The 14,967-nt window shown below is 35.0% G+C and overlaps 2 long non-coding RNA genes across 2 annotated transcripts; one reads left to right on the top strand and one right to left on the bottom strand.

The window, feature by feature from the left end:
• Positions 1-829: 829 nt before the first annotated feature.
• LOC148679628 (uncharacterized) lies at positions 830-2,638 on the bottom strand. Its single transcript, XR_015944892.1, has 2 exons — positions 2,442-2,638; positions 830-2,355 (listed from the first exon to the last, which is right to left on the bottom strand). It is a non-coding gene; the product is annotated as an uncharacterized LOC148679628 (long non-coding RNA).
• A 4,387-nt stretch (positions 2,639-7,025) lies between these two features.
• Positions 7,026-14,361, top strand: LOC147841720 (uncharacterized). Its single transcript, XR_015502501.1, has 3 exons — positions 7,026-10,284; positions 10,474-12,110; positions 13,601-14,361. It is a non-coding gene; the product is annotated as an uncharacterized LOC147841720 (long non-coding RNA).
• Positions 14,362-14,967: the final 606 nt, after the last annotated feature.

Genomic DNA, 14,967 nt, shown 5'->3' with positions numbered 1-14,967 from the left:
ACTGGAGTTTTATTTTTACAAACCAATAGCATTGACCTAATTCAAGCTTTTGATTTTGCACTCTGTAGCAGTTTTTCAACACAAAATGTTTTATGCATGTGTTAAAAATCTGTAATTTTGCACAACTGTTTGTATGTAACAAAGCATACATGTTTTTACAACTGTCAGTTTTCAAAAGTTACTTAACGTTGTTCCCTTTCTTCAGGAGTTTTTAGGAACAACGATGTTTCATTTGGGGGAAAGAAAAAAAAAGTGATGTTTTGAAGTACATTGGTTACACTAATATGGTGTAAAGGTTAGAAGTTGGGGTTTCATCCAGACGGCTGGGGCTCAACTCATGATTTAAGAATATTTTTTAACCTCTAAAGTGTCCCAAGTAACATTAATAACAACACTTAGCCACAATTATTTGTATTCTAGTTGAATGCTACACTCAATACTGTCAGCAAAGCACAATAATAACAAAGAGTAAACACTTTTTTATTTTAAGAATACTTTGCAGTAAACTTTAATCCATGAATAAGTTTATTTTTCAACCTTCTAATGCAGAATGTTTTTGAAACATTAAATTATGTTTTTACCACCACTGACATCATACCAAATTATATGACCTAATTCAAGTAACCAGTGCTGTAGTTTTTAACTCAAAATGTCTTTACAAACTTTTTTTGCATATGTGTTAAAAGTCTAATTTTACACAACTCTCATAGCATCTGTCGCGATGCATACAGTAAAAGTCACAATATCCATTTCTACTGACAATTTTCTTTAGTTCTCTCATTCTTCACAGTATATATTTATTTTTCACAAGAAGTTTGACTCTACAAAGGCAAGGCAAGGCAAGTTTATTTATATAGTACATTTCATACATAGTGTCAATTCAAATTGCTTAATATAAACAGGAATAAAAGAGACATGTTTAAGAAAGATAAAAACAAATGATAAAAAAATATTTTAAAAAATGATAAAAACAGATCAAATGTGTTAAAACAAGTTATAAAAGAATAAAAAAGAAGAGAAAAACATAATACTGTGATCTGTCAATAGTGCGATCTGTCTACAAAACTAAATGAATATTTGCCACTAAATCTGCATTAATATCTTTTTGCAACAGTGTCTAATGTACTGTGTATTAGAAATGTTTTCTTTTGAACTGTCATGAAAGTTTGAGATGTAAATTTTTTGGTTTTAAACCAGACACAACCAACAATATCATGTATACCTTTTGTTCATTCTCTTTTTCAAATGAAAGAGAAATTATCAAATTGTACGTCAGTGCATCTTTAAAACTAAATTGGGCGAAAATTTTAAGGTTGTCTTTCTAAACTGACTACAAACCCGTTATACATGAGAACTGTGTGTTATTGGGTTGTTTTAAACGTTAACCAACTTTAATAAATGATCTACAGTTTATACCTTTATGCTTTAGACAAGTAACCAATCCTTGACACACTTTGCAACATTCTAATTTTCTAAATATTTAATTATACATTTGGCATAAATACAGGACTTTAATCAGTTTCGACAATGTTTCTATGATTTGTTTCACACCATCATGTTTTGCACATAGCGCAATTTTTAACTTTTTTACAGGAAAGTCATAGACACTTGAGTTGATAAACTTTTATTTCAAGTAAATATACACTGAAATAGAGTAGTACATAATGAACAAACATGGATTGCATTACCATAATAAAGACAAATTAAATAAGAAAAAAAATACATATATACAGTCATACATTGAAGAAAAAACAGGGTACACCAGAACAATAAAGACATTACTGAATATTACCAAACAACAAAGAAATGCTGCTAAAAGCATTCTGTCATGTTCTAGTATGTGGCTGGTCATAACTTACACAATCTCAGCAATATTTGTTATTTTGTTTTGTGAAACCAGTGACACACAAATATCTGTTATATATGTGGACATACATAGAACCTGCGTTACCCCCATCTCATCTCTCAATTCAGTCAGCACCACCAGAATTTATGTATTGGTTGCACAGACAGCAACATTGCTATGAAAACACAGGTGTGTCAATTGATTTATCGTATCGGCCCATGAGTTTAAGGCCCCTCTCACAACGTCCATTTCTCTCTTGAGATTTTTCCACACGTTTGCCATCTCCTGTACAATCATGTTTAGAATCACACGCATCATTAATGATCTTCTCCAGAAGAAAAACCATATGGTCCCTATAATGCTGTTTAAACATGTTGTCCACAATAGACCTTATTTGACAATCAAAAACAGGGTTGCACTCGTACTCGGGCATTTCATGCGCATTACCGTCAGTATTTTGAGAACAATAGCAATCAACCATCTTTGCATGGTGGCTGTCAGAAAAAAATCTGAAAATATTTTTAAGAAAACGTTTTTTCTTTAATCACAACACAAAGTTTGTCCCATAATCTGTGTAGATCATATAAAGTAGTACCTTAAAGATGCGGCCTGTGTCCTTAAACAGCGATAGTTCAGCCCTAATAGTTCAGTGCAAACAAGACCAAAGTAGGGGCTGTGGTCCTCAAAGATAGTACCTTTTTATGTCTTTAATCTTCTTTTTACTCCTGATCAATTGGTTCTTGTAGAAAGCTTTAGGATCAGTGACTGTAGCCAGAAGCATTACTCCTTGGTAGCTAGAAGTAATAATGGGTGCTTTATCTACACATTCAAACAGGCCCGCCTTCACTCACAGGGCGGTACTATGAACATCTGCTATGGTGTCATAAAACTCATGATAGTTGACATCTTGTCTTTTATTTAAGACATAGGCGTGATGATGTAGGTATACCTATTTTAAAAATAAAAATAAAAATACAGAGTCATACCGTAAATATATTCACAATGAAAGATTTTAGAGAACTAATATTATAGATTTTTTACATTTCATGGAAGTTTTAGGTTGACAAAATATAATGCTCAGCTGAAGTCATCTCAAAACTCATTGCCAAAATGGTCAATAAAATAAATTTGAATATTTTCACGCAAATATGTACAGTCTTCAACATTATTCTGCAGTTTAAATTGTTCAATACAGTTGTTTATTTGGTTTCCTATTAAGGCTCAAAGCAGTCACATATTTAACTGAAATTTGCATCTTTCATGATAGTGTTCTTTTTCAAAGAATGATTGAGAAGAAATACGCTTACATCTACACTTACATGTTCATTTTGGAATTAAAAATTTAACAAGACCAGACATGCTATTTATTTGAGGTGAAATACACTTGTAAGAAAATACAATTACATTTATAAAATAACCCATATTCCATAACTTATTACAATGCCTTTGAGGTCAAGAAAGAGATCAAGTTTAGGAGCCATTACCCATAATTGATTATTAGATTAAAGTCAAGTTAAAAAGTCAAGTTTGGTTAAAAACCTAGGCTTACTTCAATAAAACATTAAGTAATTAAAAAATTAAGTTAGGCATTATACGTTCTGGAGATATATAAACATACACTTTACCATCACATAATCTACGAACACCAACATTCACCAATTTGACACAAAGGGTACCAAAACTGTTTACTTATGTTTGTTGCAGAGTAGCAACAAGATTATTTGTTTTATTTTTGTTATGTGATACTAAATCTATTTTCTGACCTATAATTTTACACTGTAAAAAAAAAAAGTTGAATAAACTTAAAATAATAAGGCAACCTATCACACACAGCTTTTTGAGTTAACTAAGTCGACTTAAAATATTTTGTTGAATTCCTTGTTTAACCAACAACATATTTTTGTTTGCTGAACAAATATTATCATGTTTACTCAACAAGATCTTTTGTTTGCTGAACAAAAATTTTCACGTTTATTCAACAAGATCTTTTGTTTACTGAACAAAAATGATCATGTTTACTCAACAAGATCTTTTGTTTGCTGAACAAAAATTTTCACGTTTATTCAACAAGATCTTTTGTTTACTGAACAAAAATGATCATGTTTACTCAACAAGATCTTTTGTTTGCTGAACAAAAATTTTCACGTTTATTCAACAAGATCTTTTGTTTACTGAACAAAAATGATCATGTTTACTCAACAAGATCTTTTGTTTGCTGAACAAAAATTTTCACGTTTATTCAACAAGATCTTTTGTTTACTGAACAAAAATGATCATGTTTACTCAACAAGATCTTTTGTTTGCTGAACAAAAATTTTCACGTTTATTCAACAAGATCTTTTGTTTACTGAACAAAAATGATCATGTTTACTCAACAAGATTTTTTTAATTTACTGAACAAAATAAAATAAACTGATTCATTATGCATTTACTATTAATTTTTAGGATTCAAATTAAATACACAAGAATAGTCAATTCACTTTTTTTATTTTTAACTGTGTTCAAATCACAATCCAAAACATTTGCATACAAAATCAGCATTTGACATTAGCCGTGTTCAGCATTGGGCTAGTTTGTACACAACTAGTACTGAATGTTTCCAGATTTGAAAAGATTGTACACTGCCTCAACATAAAATAACTGGCAACCTTACTAAAACCAAGCTGTTAGTGTGTCCAAACACTCAAACCAGGTGAATATACAATCATCTAATCAGAGTAAACCCTAAAAGCCACTCCATTCAAACAGTCTTTAAAGTGTACTGCACTTTTGTCAACAAAGTACATCAAGTCCAAAAACAGACCTCAAAACATTCAAACAGTGGCACAGTAGGAAGTGCTTTCGCCTCCCACCAAGGTCGCTGGTTCGAGTCTCAGCTGGGTCAGTTGCCGTTACTGTGTGGAGTTTGAATGTTCTCCCTGCGTTCACGTGGGTTTCCTTTGGGTTCTCCGGTTTCTCCCACAGTCCAAAGAAGTGTGGCACAGGTGAATTGGGTAGGCTAAAATTGTCCGTAGTGTATGTGTGAATGAGTGTGTATGGATGTTTTCCAGAGATGGGTTGCAGCCGGAAGGGCATCCGCTGCGTAAAACAAGTTCATTGCGCTGTGGCGACCCCAGATTAATAAAGGGACTAAGCCGAAAAGAAAATGAATGAATGAATGAACTGAACTCTCGCAGATCATGTGCCACCAACCTCCATAAAACATGCTGAATCACTTAAAAAGTATATTTGAGTTCTTTTGGGTGTTCCATATTCAGTCTATACAAGAGGCTGAACAAGTAAGCGAAGGCTGCAGGCAGATGTGTGATATCCTGAAGTACTATGGCCTCCTCCAAGATTTTAGCGAGGTTCATCACATATTGCAGGGATGCAGAAGTGCCATTATCATCTTCCACCACAGTGAAGATTCCAATCCTTTAATCTCTGGTGCTGTGGTCTTCAGGGTCCGTGTCCTTATAGGAGATTAAATAATGGGAAAATTAATTGATGTGTAATATTAATTATGTAACATATTGTAACCTGCATTCTGGAGATAAACATTCCATTTAACATTCCAGAAAACAATCTGGGTGAATCGCCAGGACAATAAAATCACTTGGCGACGAAAAGTCTGGCTTAGTAATCCGTGGTGACATGTTAACAAGTCTGGGAGACTTTACAGAACCACTCTCTGCCTACTTCAAAAGAACATGACAGATAAGATAAGAAAGAAAAAAAAAACCTCTTTAGCCAACGTTCTGCTCACAGACAAGACATTCCTCAAAATTAAACAAAGACATTTAGAACCCAAATCTTTTGTTTAATTTCATTTAACTTTTGTAATGTGTACAATCCCTGATATAGACTATACACATTCGTACTTTCAGGCCTTTTTAAAAGCATCAATGATGTAAGGATATGGGAACTATGTGAATGTACCTTTAATGTTGGTGTCCTTGTAGAGTGTTTGGTGTCAATAGAATGCCCTCGACATTTTATAACACTTGATGCATAGATCGAGACCATAACTCGCATTGCTTTATTCTTTAAAGCCCTGTATTAAATGCCTGTCCGCATGCTTTAGGCATGCTTTAGGCGGGCGCTCAAATTTGCATACGCGCAGCCCAGAGACAAAGGAAGGTTCGCGCGCAAACTTTCCCCTGAAATCATTGGTCAGAATGCTGTACGGGTTGTCACGTGACCCGCAGGTATAAGCACACTTCCCCCCAAACATCTGGGCAGAAAGAGAACGTCCTAAAAAGAACATCATTGTCGGTGGCCTTCGGGCCTCGCGGCTTTCCTACGCCGCATGGACTTTCCCGCCACGTTTCTTTAATTTCCGGCAAAGTAAATTCAGTTTAAAGTTTGCGATCGTGTTCGTCCGAACTGCATTACAAACTCCACGCATCAAAGGACATCAAGAGTAGTTTTCATCACGACGGAAGAGAGACGCATAAAAGAGACCTCCAGACATGAAAAACCAGGTGATTTTAGTTATGCGATTAAGCTGTGCCCCTTTTATCAAAAAGGTGTTTTTTATAACCTTGGTGGTCCTTAATGGTGCGGGTGGAACTGAAAGTTTTGTCACTCTTTTATCTGAAATCTCAATCTCCTCGCTTTACTATTTCTCTTTGTTGTTACACGTTCTATAGACCCGATATCTCCGCGTAGTTTACCTTTGTTCTGTGTTAAATGTATGTTTGTGGGTTTGTTTGTTCGCTACGTCTGACTAGTCAATAAATTCCATTATAATCAAATGAATTGTATTGTTTGCCTCACGAGAAAATGTCACTGAAATACAGATTCCCCTGCCTTGCTATTATAAGTTGTTTAAAACTTTTGAATGATTAATCTACTTCACAAGAAGTAGCAATTAAATTCCCTTTTTCTAAATGAATAGATTACCGTGTCCGCTCGGAAGAGCGGCGGCTCTGCTTGTGCTTGTTTGGTCAAATTAACAATAAATTGATCCGGAATATTAATGATTAATAATAATTCGTTATTGTTGATAATTAATATTCATAATCTGGGAATCCGCTCGGTCGCGCGAGCATGATCATTTACAATCATATGTTTGTTTGACCAAACTGACTGAAGCTTAAGCCGGAATATTAATAATTAAGAATAAACCATTATTGTTGATTATTAATATTCAAAAAATGAGCTAATTTCATGTTACATATATTGGTGGAGAGAATGTGGGCAGTTTTCCAAACATTTTCTGTGGAACAAACTTTCCAATTCAATGTGATTTATGAAGCGCGCTATAGAAGAAAAAAGGACCGCGAGAAGCATTTCCTTTTCTTCAAAACTGGAAGGACGAAAAGCCTCCTTCAGCCGTTCTGTTCACTAAACACAGCAGAGAGCTGCCCGTGTAGAGTGTAACAATTTAAACTGCAGTTCATATATATTTTAAATCGATTTTGCTGAGACGCACGTTCCGCAAATCATTTAAATATATTAGTGTGCCTGTCGGAGGAAAAGACACCTCTCTCAGCGCTAAACTTAAACTTCTCTGGTTGAACAGAGGTTAAACAAAAGAAAAGAAAAGAAAATAGCACGTAAGGCTTAACTTCTCTGAAGAGAAGATAACTTTTTAAAAGAAAATAGCACGTAAGGCTTTACTTCTCTGTCTGAACAGAGGATAAACTGTTACTTCTCTATTGAAATAGAGAATAACTTTTTGTTAAACAAACCCTGCAGCTGTTTGTTAACTTTTCTCTGATGGAGCAGAGAATAACCATGTGTATAGACTGGTCTGTATGGTTCTTTTGATAGAGTGAAACTCACCAAATCAAGGTTGAGCTGAAAAGATTCAGTCTGGAGTGATCTGATCTTTGTATTCAGGTAGCTTCAATGTTCATCAGGGTTGCAGTAAGCAAATAGTTGAGAATTTGTGACGTCCGCTGAGTGACTTCAAATTGCCGTTGAGCTGAAGATTCGTCTGAAGAAGTTTCCTTGATCTTGAAGCTTCAAGTTGAATTCCAGGAAGATTTCAGTCTTCTGTGGCAAATTGTTGAGAATTTGATAATTTCAGTCTCTATCCGGTTCACGGCACCAAGTTGTTGTAAAAAAAATAAATGAGTGAAAAGGAAGAGAGAACCCAGTCCAGGAGACTTGAAACAAGCAGAATTCCTTTATTGAGACGTGTTGGTTAATCTGCAGTCATACAGCATCTTTAAGATGTTCATGTGTCTGCAAGAGCCTACTAGAGGTCCGCAGTCTGCAAGTTCTTTCACAAGTCTCTCACAAGTCTCACACAATTCTGAATTAAGACAAAGATTTCATGTCTATATTGTGTTCTTAGGAGGAGGGGATATAACTAAACAAAGCATGCAAATTCAGTATCGGATTCAGCATGGCATAGGTGTTAAAAAACGGCCCAGCTACTGACCACACAAGTTAATCAACATAGGGTTTCTGTAGGATAAAAGCAACACCCGAAGACAAAGACAGAGTCGTTTAAAGCATTTGCATCACTGGCTTAGCCTGTAGTCAGAGAGATAAAGGTTAAATGTCCCTCCTAGCTGGGATGTTAATGAAATTATATAAGTAAAAAACCTAAGAATATAACTTTTCAGTTATACGTAGATTATTGTCCATTTGGAATTAGATGATAGAAATTTATATTTCCACAACAGCCAGCAAAGAGGTCAAAATGAGCAGTTTTGCAAACTCAGTCAGAGACACAGATTTTCACTTGCAACTTGCTTTAACATGTATAACAGCGCATGAAAAGTTGTCTAAAATAAAAAGAATAATGCTTTTTAGTGGCTGAAGGTGTTTTTATCACTTTCTGTATTGGACGTTGAAAATGAGCTTTTGCCAGCCAGCAGAGAGGTCAGAATAAGCAGTAATGCAAATTGAGTCAGACACACAGATTTTTTACTTGCAACTTGCTTTAACATGTTTAACAGTGCATGAAATGTTGTCTAAAACAAAAAAGAATAATGCTTTTTAGTGGCTGAAGCTGTTTTTATCACTTTATGTGTTGGACCTTGAAAATGAGCTTTTCTCAGCGAGCAGAGAGGTCAAAATAAGCAGTAATGCAAACTCAGTCAGAGACACAGATTTACACTTGCAACTTGCTTTAACATGTTTAACAGTGCATGAAATGTTGTCTAAAATAAAAAGAAAATGCTTTTTAGTGGCTGGATCTGTCTTTATAACTTTCTGTATTGGACCTTGAAAATGAGCTTTTCTCAGCCAGAAGAGGGGTCAAAATAAGCAGTAATGCAAACTCAGTCAGAGACACAGATTTTCACTTGCAACTTGCTTTAACATGTTTAACAGTGCATGAAATGTTGTCTAAATTAAAAAGAAAATGATTTTTAGTGGCTGGATCTGTTTTTATCACTTTCCGTATTGGACCTTGAAAATGAGCTTTTCTCAGCCAGCAGAGAGGTCAAAATAAGCGGTAATGCAAATTCAGTGAGAGACACAGATTTTCACTTGCAACTTGCTTTAACATGTTTAACAGTGCATGAAATGTTGTCTAAAACAAAAAGATTAATTCTTTTTAGTGGCTGGATCTGTTTTTATCACTTTCTGTATTGGACCTTGAAAATGAGCTATTCTCAGCCAGCAGATAGATCAAAATAAGCTGTTATGCAAACTCAGTCAGAGACACAGATTTTCACTTGCAACTTACTTTAACATGTTTAACAGTGCATGAAATGTTGTCTTAAACAAAAAGAAAGATGCTTTTTAGTGGCTGGATCTGTTTTTATCACTTTCTGTATTGGACCTTGAAAATGAACTTTTCTCAGCCAACAGAGGTCAAAATAAGCAGTAATGCAAACTCAGTCAGAGACACAGATTTTCACGTGCAACTTGCTTTAACATGTTTAACAGTGCATGAAATGTTGTCTAAAACAAAAAGAATGATGCTTTTTAGTGGCTGGATCTGTTTTTATCACTTTCTGTATTGGACCTTGAAAACCAGCTTTTCCCAGCCAGCAAAGAGGTCAAAATAAGCAGTTTTGCAAACTCAGTCAGAGACACAGATTTTCACTTGCAACTTGCTTTAACATGTATAACAGCGCATGAAATGTTGTCTAAAATAAAAAGAATAATGCTTTTTAGTGGCTGAAGCTGTTTTTATCACTTTCTGTATTGGACATTTAAAATGAGCTTTTACCAGCCAGCAGAGAGGTCAGAATATCAGGAATGCAAATTCAGTCAGAGACATAGATTTTTTACTTGCAACTTGCTTTAACATGTTTAAAAGTGCATGAAATGTTGTCCAAAACAAAAAGAATAATGCTTTTTAGTGGCTGAAGCTGTTTTTTTCACTTTATGTGTTGGATCTTGAAAATGAGCTTTTCTCAGCGAGCAGAGAGGTCAAAATAAGCAGTAATGCAAACTCAGTCAGAGACACAGATTTTCACTTGCAATTTGCTTTAACATGTTTAACAGTGCATGAATTGTTGTCTAAAATAAAAAGAAAATGCTTTTTAGTGGCTGGATCTGTTTTTATCACTTTCTGTATTGGACCTTGAAAATGAGCTTTTCTCAGCCAGCAGAGAGGTCAAAATAAGCGGTAATGCAAACTCAGTCAGAGACACAGATTTTCACTTGCAACTTGCTTTAACATGTTTAACAGTGCATGAAATGTTGTCTAAAACAAAAAGATTAATTCTTTTTAGTGGCTGGATCTGTTTTTATCACTTTCTGTATTGGACCTTGAAAATTAGCTATTCTCAGCCAGCAGAGAGATCAAAATAAGCAGTTATGCAAACTCAGTCAGAGACACAGATTTTCACTTGCAACTTGCTTTAACTTGTTTAACAGTGCATGAAATGTTGTCTAAAACAAAAAAAATGACGCTTTTTCAGGGGCTGGATCTGTTTCTATCATTTTCTGTATTGGAACTTGAAAATGAGCTTTTCTCAGCGAGCAGAGAGGTCAAAATAAGCAGTAATGCAAATTCAGTCAGAGACACAGATTTTCTCTTGCAACTTGCTTTAACATGTTTAACAGTGCATGAAATGTTGTCTAAAATAAAAAGAAAATGCTTTTTAGTGGCTGGATCTATTTTTATCACTTTCTGTATTGGACCTTGAAAATGAGCTTTTCTCAGCCAGCAGAGAGGTCAAACTAAGCACTAATGCGAACTCAGTCAGAGACACAGATTTTCACTTGCAACTTCCTTTACATGTTTAACAGTGCATGAAATACTGTCTAAAATAAAAAGAAAATGCTTTTTAGTGGCTGGATCTGTTTTTATCAATTTCTGTATTGGACGTTAAAAATGAGCTTTTCTCGGGCAGCAGAGGTCAAAATAAGGAGTAATGCAAACTCAGTCAGAGACACAGATTTTCACTTGTAACTTGCTTTAACATGTTTAACAGTGCATGAAATGCTGTCTAAATTAAAAAAAAAAATGCTTTTTCAGTGGCTGGATCTGTTTTTATCACTTTCTGTATTGGACATTGAAAATGAGCTTTTCCCAGCCAGCAGAGAGGTCAAAATAAGCAGTTTTGCAAAGTCGGTCAGAGACACAGATTTTCACTTGCAACTTGCTTTAACATGTTTAACAGTGCATGAAATGTTGTCTAAAATAAAATAGAATGTTGCATTTTATGGCTGGATCTGTTTTTATCACTTTCTGAATTAGACGTTGAAAATGAGCTTATCTCAGCCAGCAGAGAGGTCAAATCACAGTAATGCAAACTCAGTCAGAGACATAGATTTTCACTTGCAACTTGCTTTAACATGTTTAACAGTGCATGAATTGTTGTCTAAAACAAAAAAGAATGATGCATTTTATGGCTGGATCTGTTTTTATCACTTTCTGAATTGGACGTTGAAAATGAGCTTATCTCAGCCAGCAGAGAGGTCAAATCACAGTAATGCAAACTCAGTCAGAGACATAGATTTTCACTTGCAACTTGCTTTAACATGTTTAACAGTGCATGGATTGTTGTCTAAAACAAAAAAGAATGATGCATTTTATGGATGGATCTGTTTTTATCACTTTCTGAATTGGACGTTGAAAATGAGCTTATCTCAACCAGCAGAGAGGTCAAATCACAGTAATGCAAACTCAGTCAGAGACATAGATTTTCACTTGCAACTTGCTTTAACATGTTTAACAGTGCATGAAATGTTGTCTAAAACAAAAAAGAATGATGCATTTTATAGCTGGATCTGGTTTTATTACATTCTGAATTGGACGTTGAAAATGAGCTTATCTCAGCCAGCAGAGAGGTCAAATCACAGTAATGCAAACTCAGTCAGAGACATAGATTTTCACTTGCAACTTGCTTTAACATGTTTAACAGTGCATGGATTGTTGTCTAAAACAAAAAAGAATGGTGCATTTTATGGCTGGATCTGTTTTTATCACTTTCTGAATTGGACGTTGAAAATGAGCTTATCTCAGCCAGCAGAGAGGTCAAATCACAGTAATGCAAACTCAGTCAGAGACATAGATTTTCACTTGCAACTTGCTTTAACATGTTTAACAGTGCATGAATTGTTGTCTCAAAACAAAAAAGAATGGTGCATTTTATGGCTGGATCTGTTTTTATCACTTTCTGAATTAGACGTTGAAAATGAGCTTATCTCAGCCAGCAGAGAGGTCAAATCACAGTAATGCAAACTCAGTCAGAGACATAGATTTTCACTTGCAACTTGCTTTAACATGTTTAACAGTGCATGAATTGTTGTCTAAAACAAAAAAGAATGATGCATTTTATGGTTGGATCTGTTTTTATCACTTTCTGAATTGGACGTTGAAAATGAGCTTATCTCAGCCAGCAGAGAGGTCAAATCACAGTAATGCAAACTCAGTCAGAGACATAGATTTTCACTTGCAACTTGCTTTAACATGTTTAACAGTGCATGAAATGTTGTCTAAAATAAAATAGAATGTTGCATTTTATGGCTGGATCTGTTTTTATCACTTTCTGAATTAGACGTTGAAAATGAGCTTATCTCAGCCAGCAGAGAGGTCAAATCACAGTAATGCAAACTCAGTCAGAGACATAGATTTTCACTTGCAACTTGCTTTAACATGTTTAACAGTGCATGAATTGTTGTCTAAAACAAAAAAGAATGATGCATTTTATGGCTGGATCTGTTTTTATCACTTTCTGAATTGGACGTTGAAAATGAGCTTATCTCAGCCAGCAGAGAGGTCAAATCACAGTAATGCAAACTCAGTCAGAGACATAGATTTTCACTTGCAACTTGCTTTAACATGTTTAACAGTGCATGGATTGTTGTCTAAAACAAAAAAGAATGATGCATTTTATGGATGGATCTGTTTTTATCACTTTCTGAATTGGACGTTGAAAATTAGCTTATCTCAACCAGTAGAGAGGTCAAATCACAGTAATGCAAACTCAGTCAGAGACATAGATTTTCACTTGCAACTTGCTTTAACATGTTTAACAGTGCATGGATTGTTGTCTAAAACAAAAAAGAATGATGCATTTTATGGCTGGATCTGTTTTTATCACTTTCTGAATTGGACGTTGAAAATGAGCTTTGCTCAGCCAGCAGAGAGGTCAAATCACAGTAATGCAAACTCAGTCAGAGACATAGATTTTCACTTGCAACTTGCTTTAACATGTTTAACAGTGCATGGATTGTTGTCTAAAACAAAAAAGAATGGTGCATTTTATGGCTGGATCTGTTTTTATCACTTTCTGAATTGGACGTTGAAAATGAGCTTATCTCAGCCAGCAGAGAGGTCAAATCACAGTAATGCAAACTCAGTCAGAGACATAGATTTTCACTTGCAACTTGCTTTAACATGTTTAACAGTGCATGAATTGTTGTCTAAAACAACAAAGAATGATGCATTTTATGGCTGGATCTGTTTTTATCACTTTCTGAATTGGACGTTGAAAATGAGCTTATCTCAGCCAGCAGAGAGGTCAAATCACAGTAATGCAAACTCAGTCAGAGACATAGATTTTCACTTGCAACTTGCTTTAACATGTTTAACAGTGCATGAATTGTTGTCTAAAACAACAAAGAATGATGCATTTTATGGCTGGATCTGTTTTTATCACTTTCTGAATTGGACGTTGAAAATGAGCTTATCTCAGCCAGCAGAGAGGTCAAATCACAGTAATGCAAACTCAGTCAGAGACATAGATTTTCACTTGCAACTTGCTTTAACATGTTTAACAGTGCATGATTTGTTGTCTAAAACAAGAAAGAATGATGCATTTTATGGCTGGATCTGTTTTTATCACTTTCTGAATTGGACGTTGAAAATGAGCTTATCTCAGCCAGCAGAGAGGTCAAATCACAGTAATGCAAACTCAGTCAGACACATAGATTTTCACTTGCAACTTGCTTTAACATGTTTAACAGTGCATGAAATGTTGTCTAAAACAAAAAAGAATGATGCATTTTATGGCTGGATCTGTTTTTATCACTTTCTGAATTGGACGTTGAAAATGAGCTTTGCTCAGCCAGCAGAGAGGTCAAATCACAGTAATGCAAACTCAGTCAGAGACATAGATTTTCACTTGCAACTTGCTTTAACATGTTTAACAGTGCATGGATTGTTGTCTAAACAAAAAAGAATGATGCATTTTATGGCTGGATCTGTTTTTATCACTTTCTGAATTGGACGTTGAAAATGAGCTTATCTCAGCCAGCAGAGACGTCAAATCACAGTAATGCAAACTTAGTCAGAGACATAGATTTTCACTTGCAACTTGCTTTAACATGTTTAACAATGCATGGATTGTTGTCTAAAACAAAAAAGAATGATGCATTTTATGGCTGGATCTGTTTTTATCACTTTCTGAATTGGACGTTGAAAATGAGCTTTGCTCAGCCAGCAGAGAGGTCAAATCACAGTAATGCAAACTCAGTCAGAGACATAGATTTTCACTTGCAACTTGCTTTAACATGTTTAACAGTGCATGAATTGTTGTCTAAAACAAAAAAGAATGATGCATTTTATGGCTGGATCTGTTTTTATCACTTTCTGAATTGGACGTTGAAAATGAGCTTATCTCAGCCAGCAGAGAGGTCAAATCACAGTAATGCAAACTCAGTCAGAGACATAGATTTTCACTTGCAACTTGCTTTAACATGTTTAACAGTGCATGGATTGTTGTCTAAAACAAAAAAGAATGATGCATTTTATGGATGGATCTGTTTTTATCACT

This window comes from Danio rerio, chromosome 11 (genome assembly GCF_052040795.2).
Source record: "Danio rerio strain M-AB ecotype USA chromosome 11, GRCz13ab, whole genome shotgun sequence".
NCBI lineage: Eukaryota > Metazoa > Chordata > Actinopteri > Cypriniformes > Danionidae > Danio > Danio rerio.
This window is presented reverse-complemented; position numbering and strand designations above follow the sequence as displayed.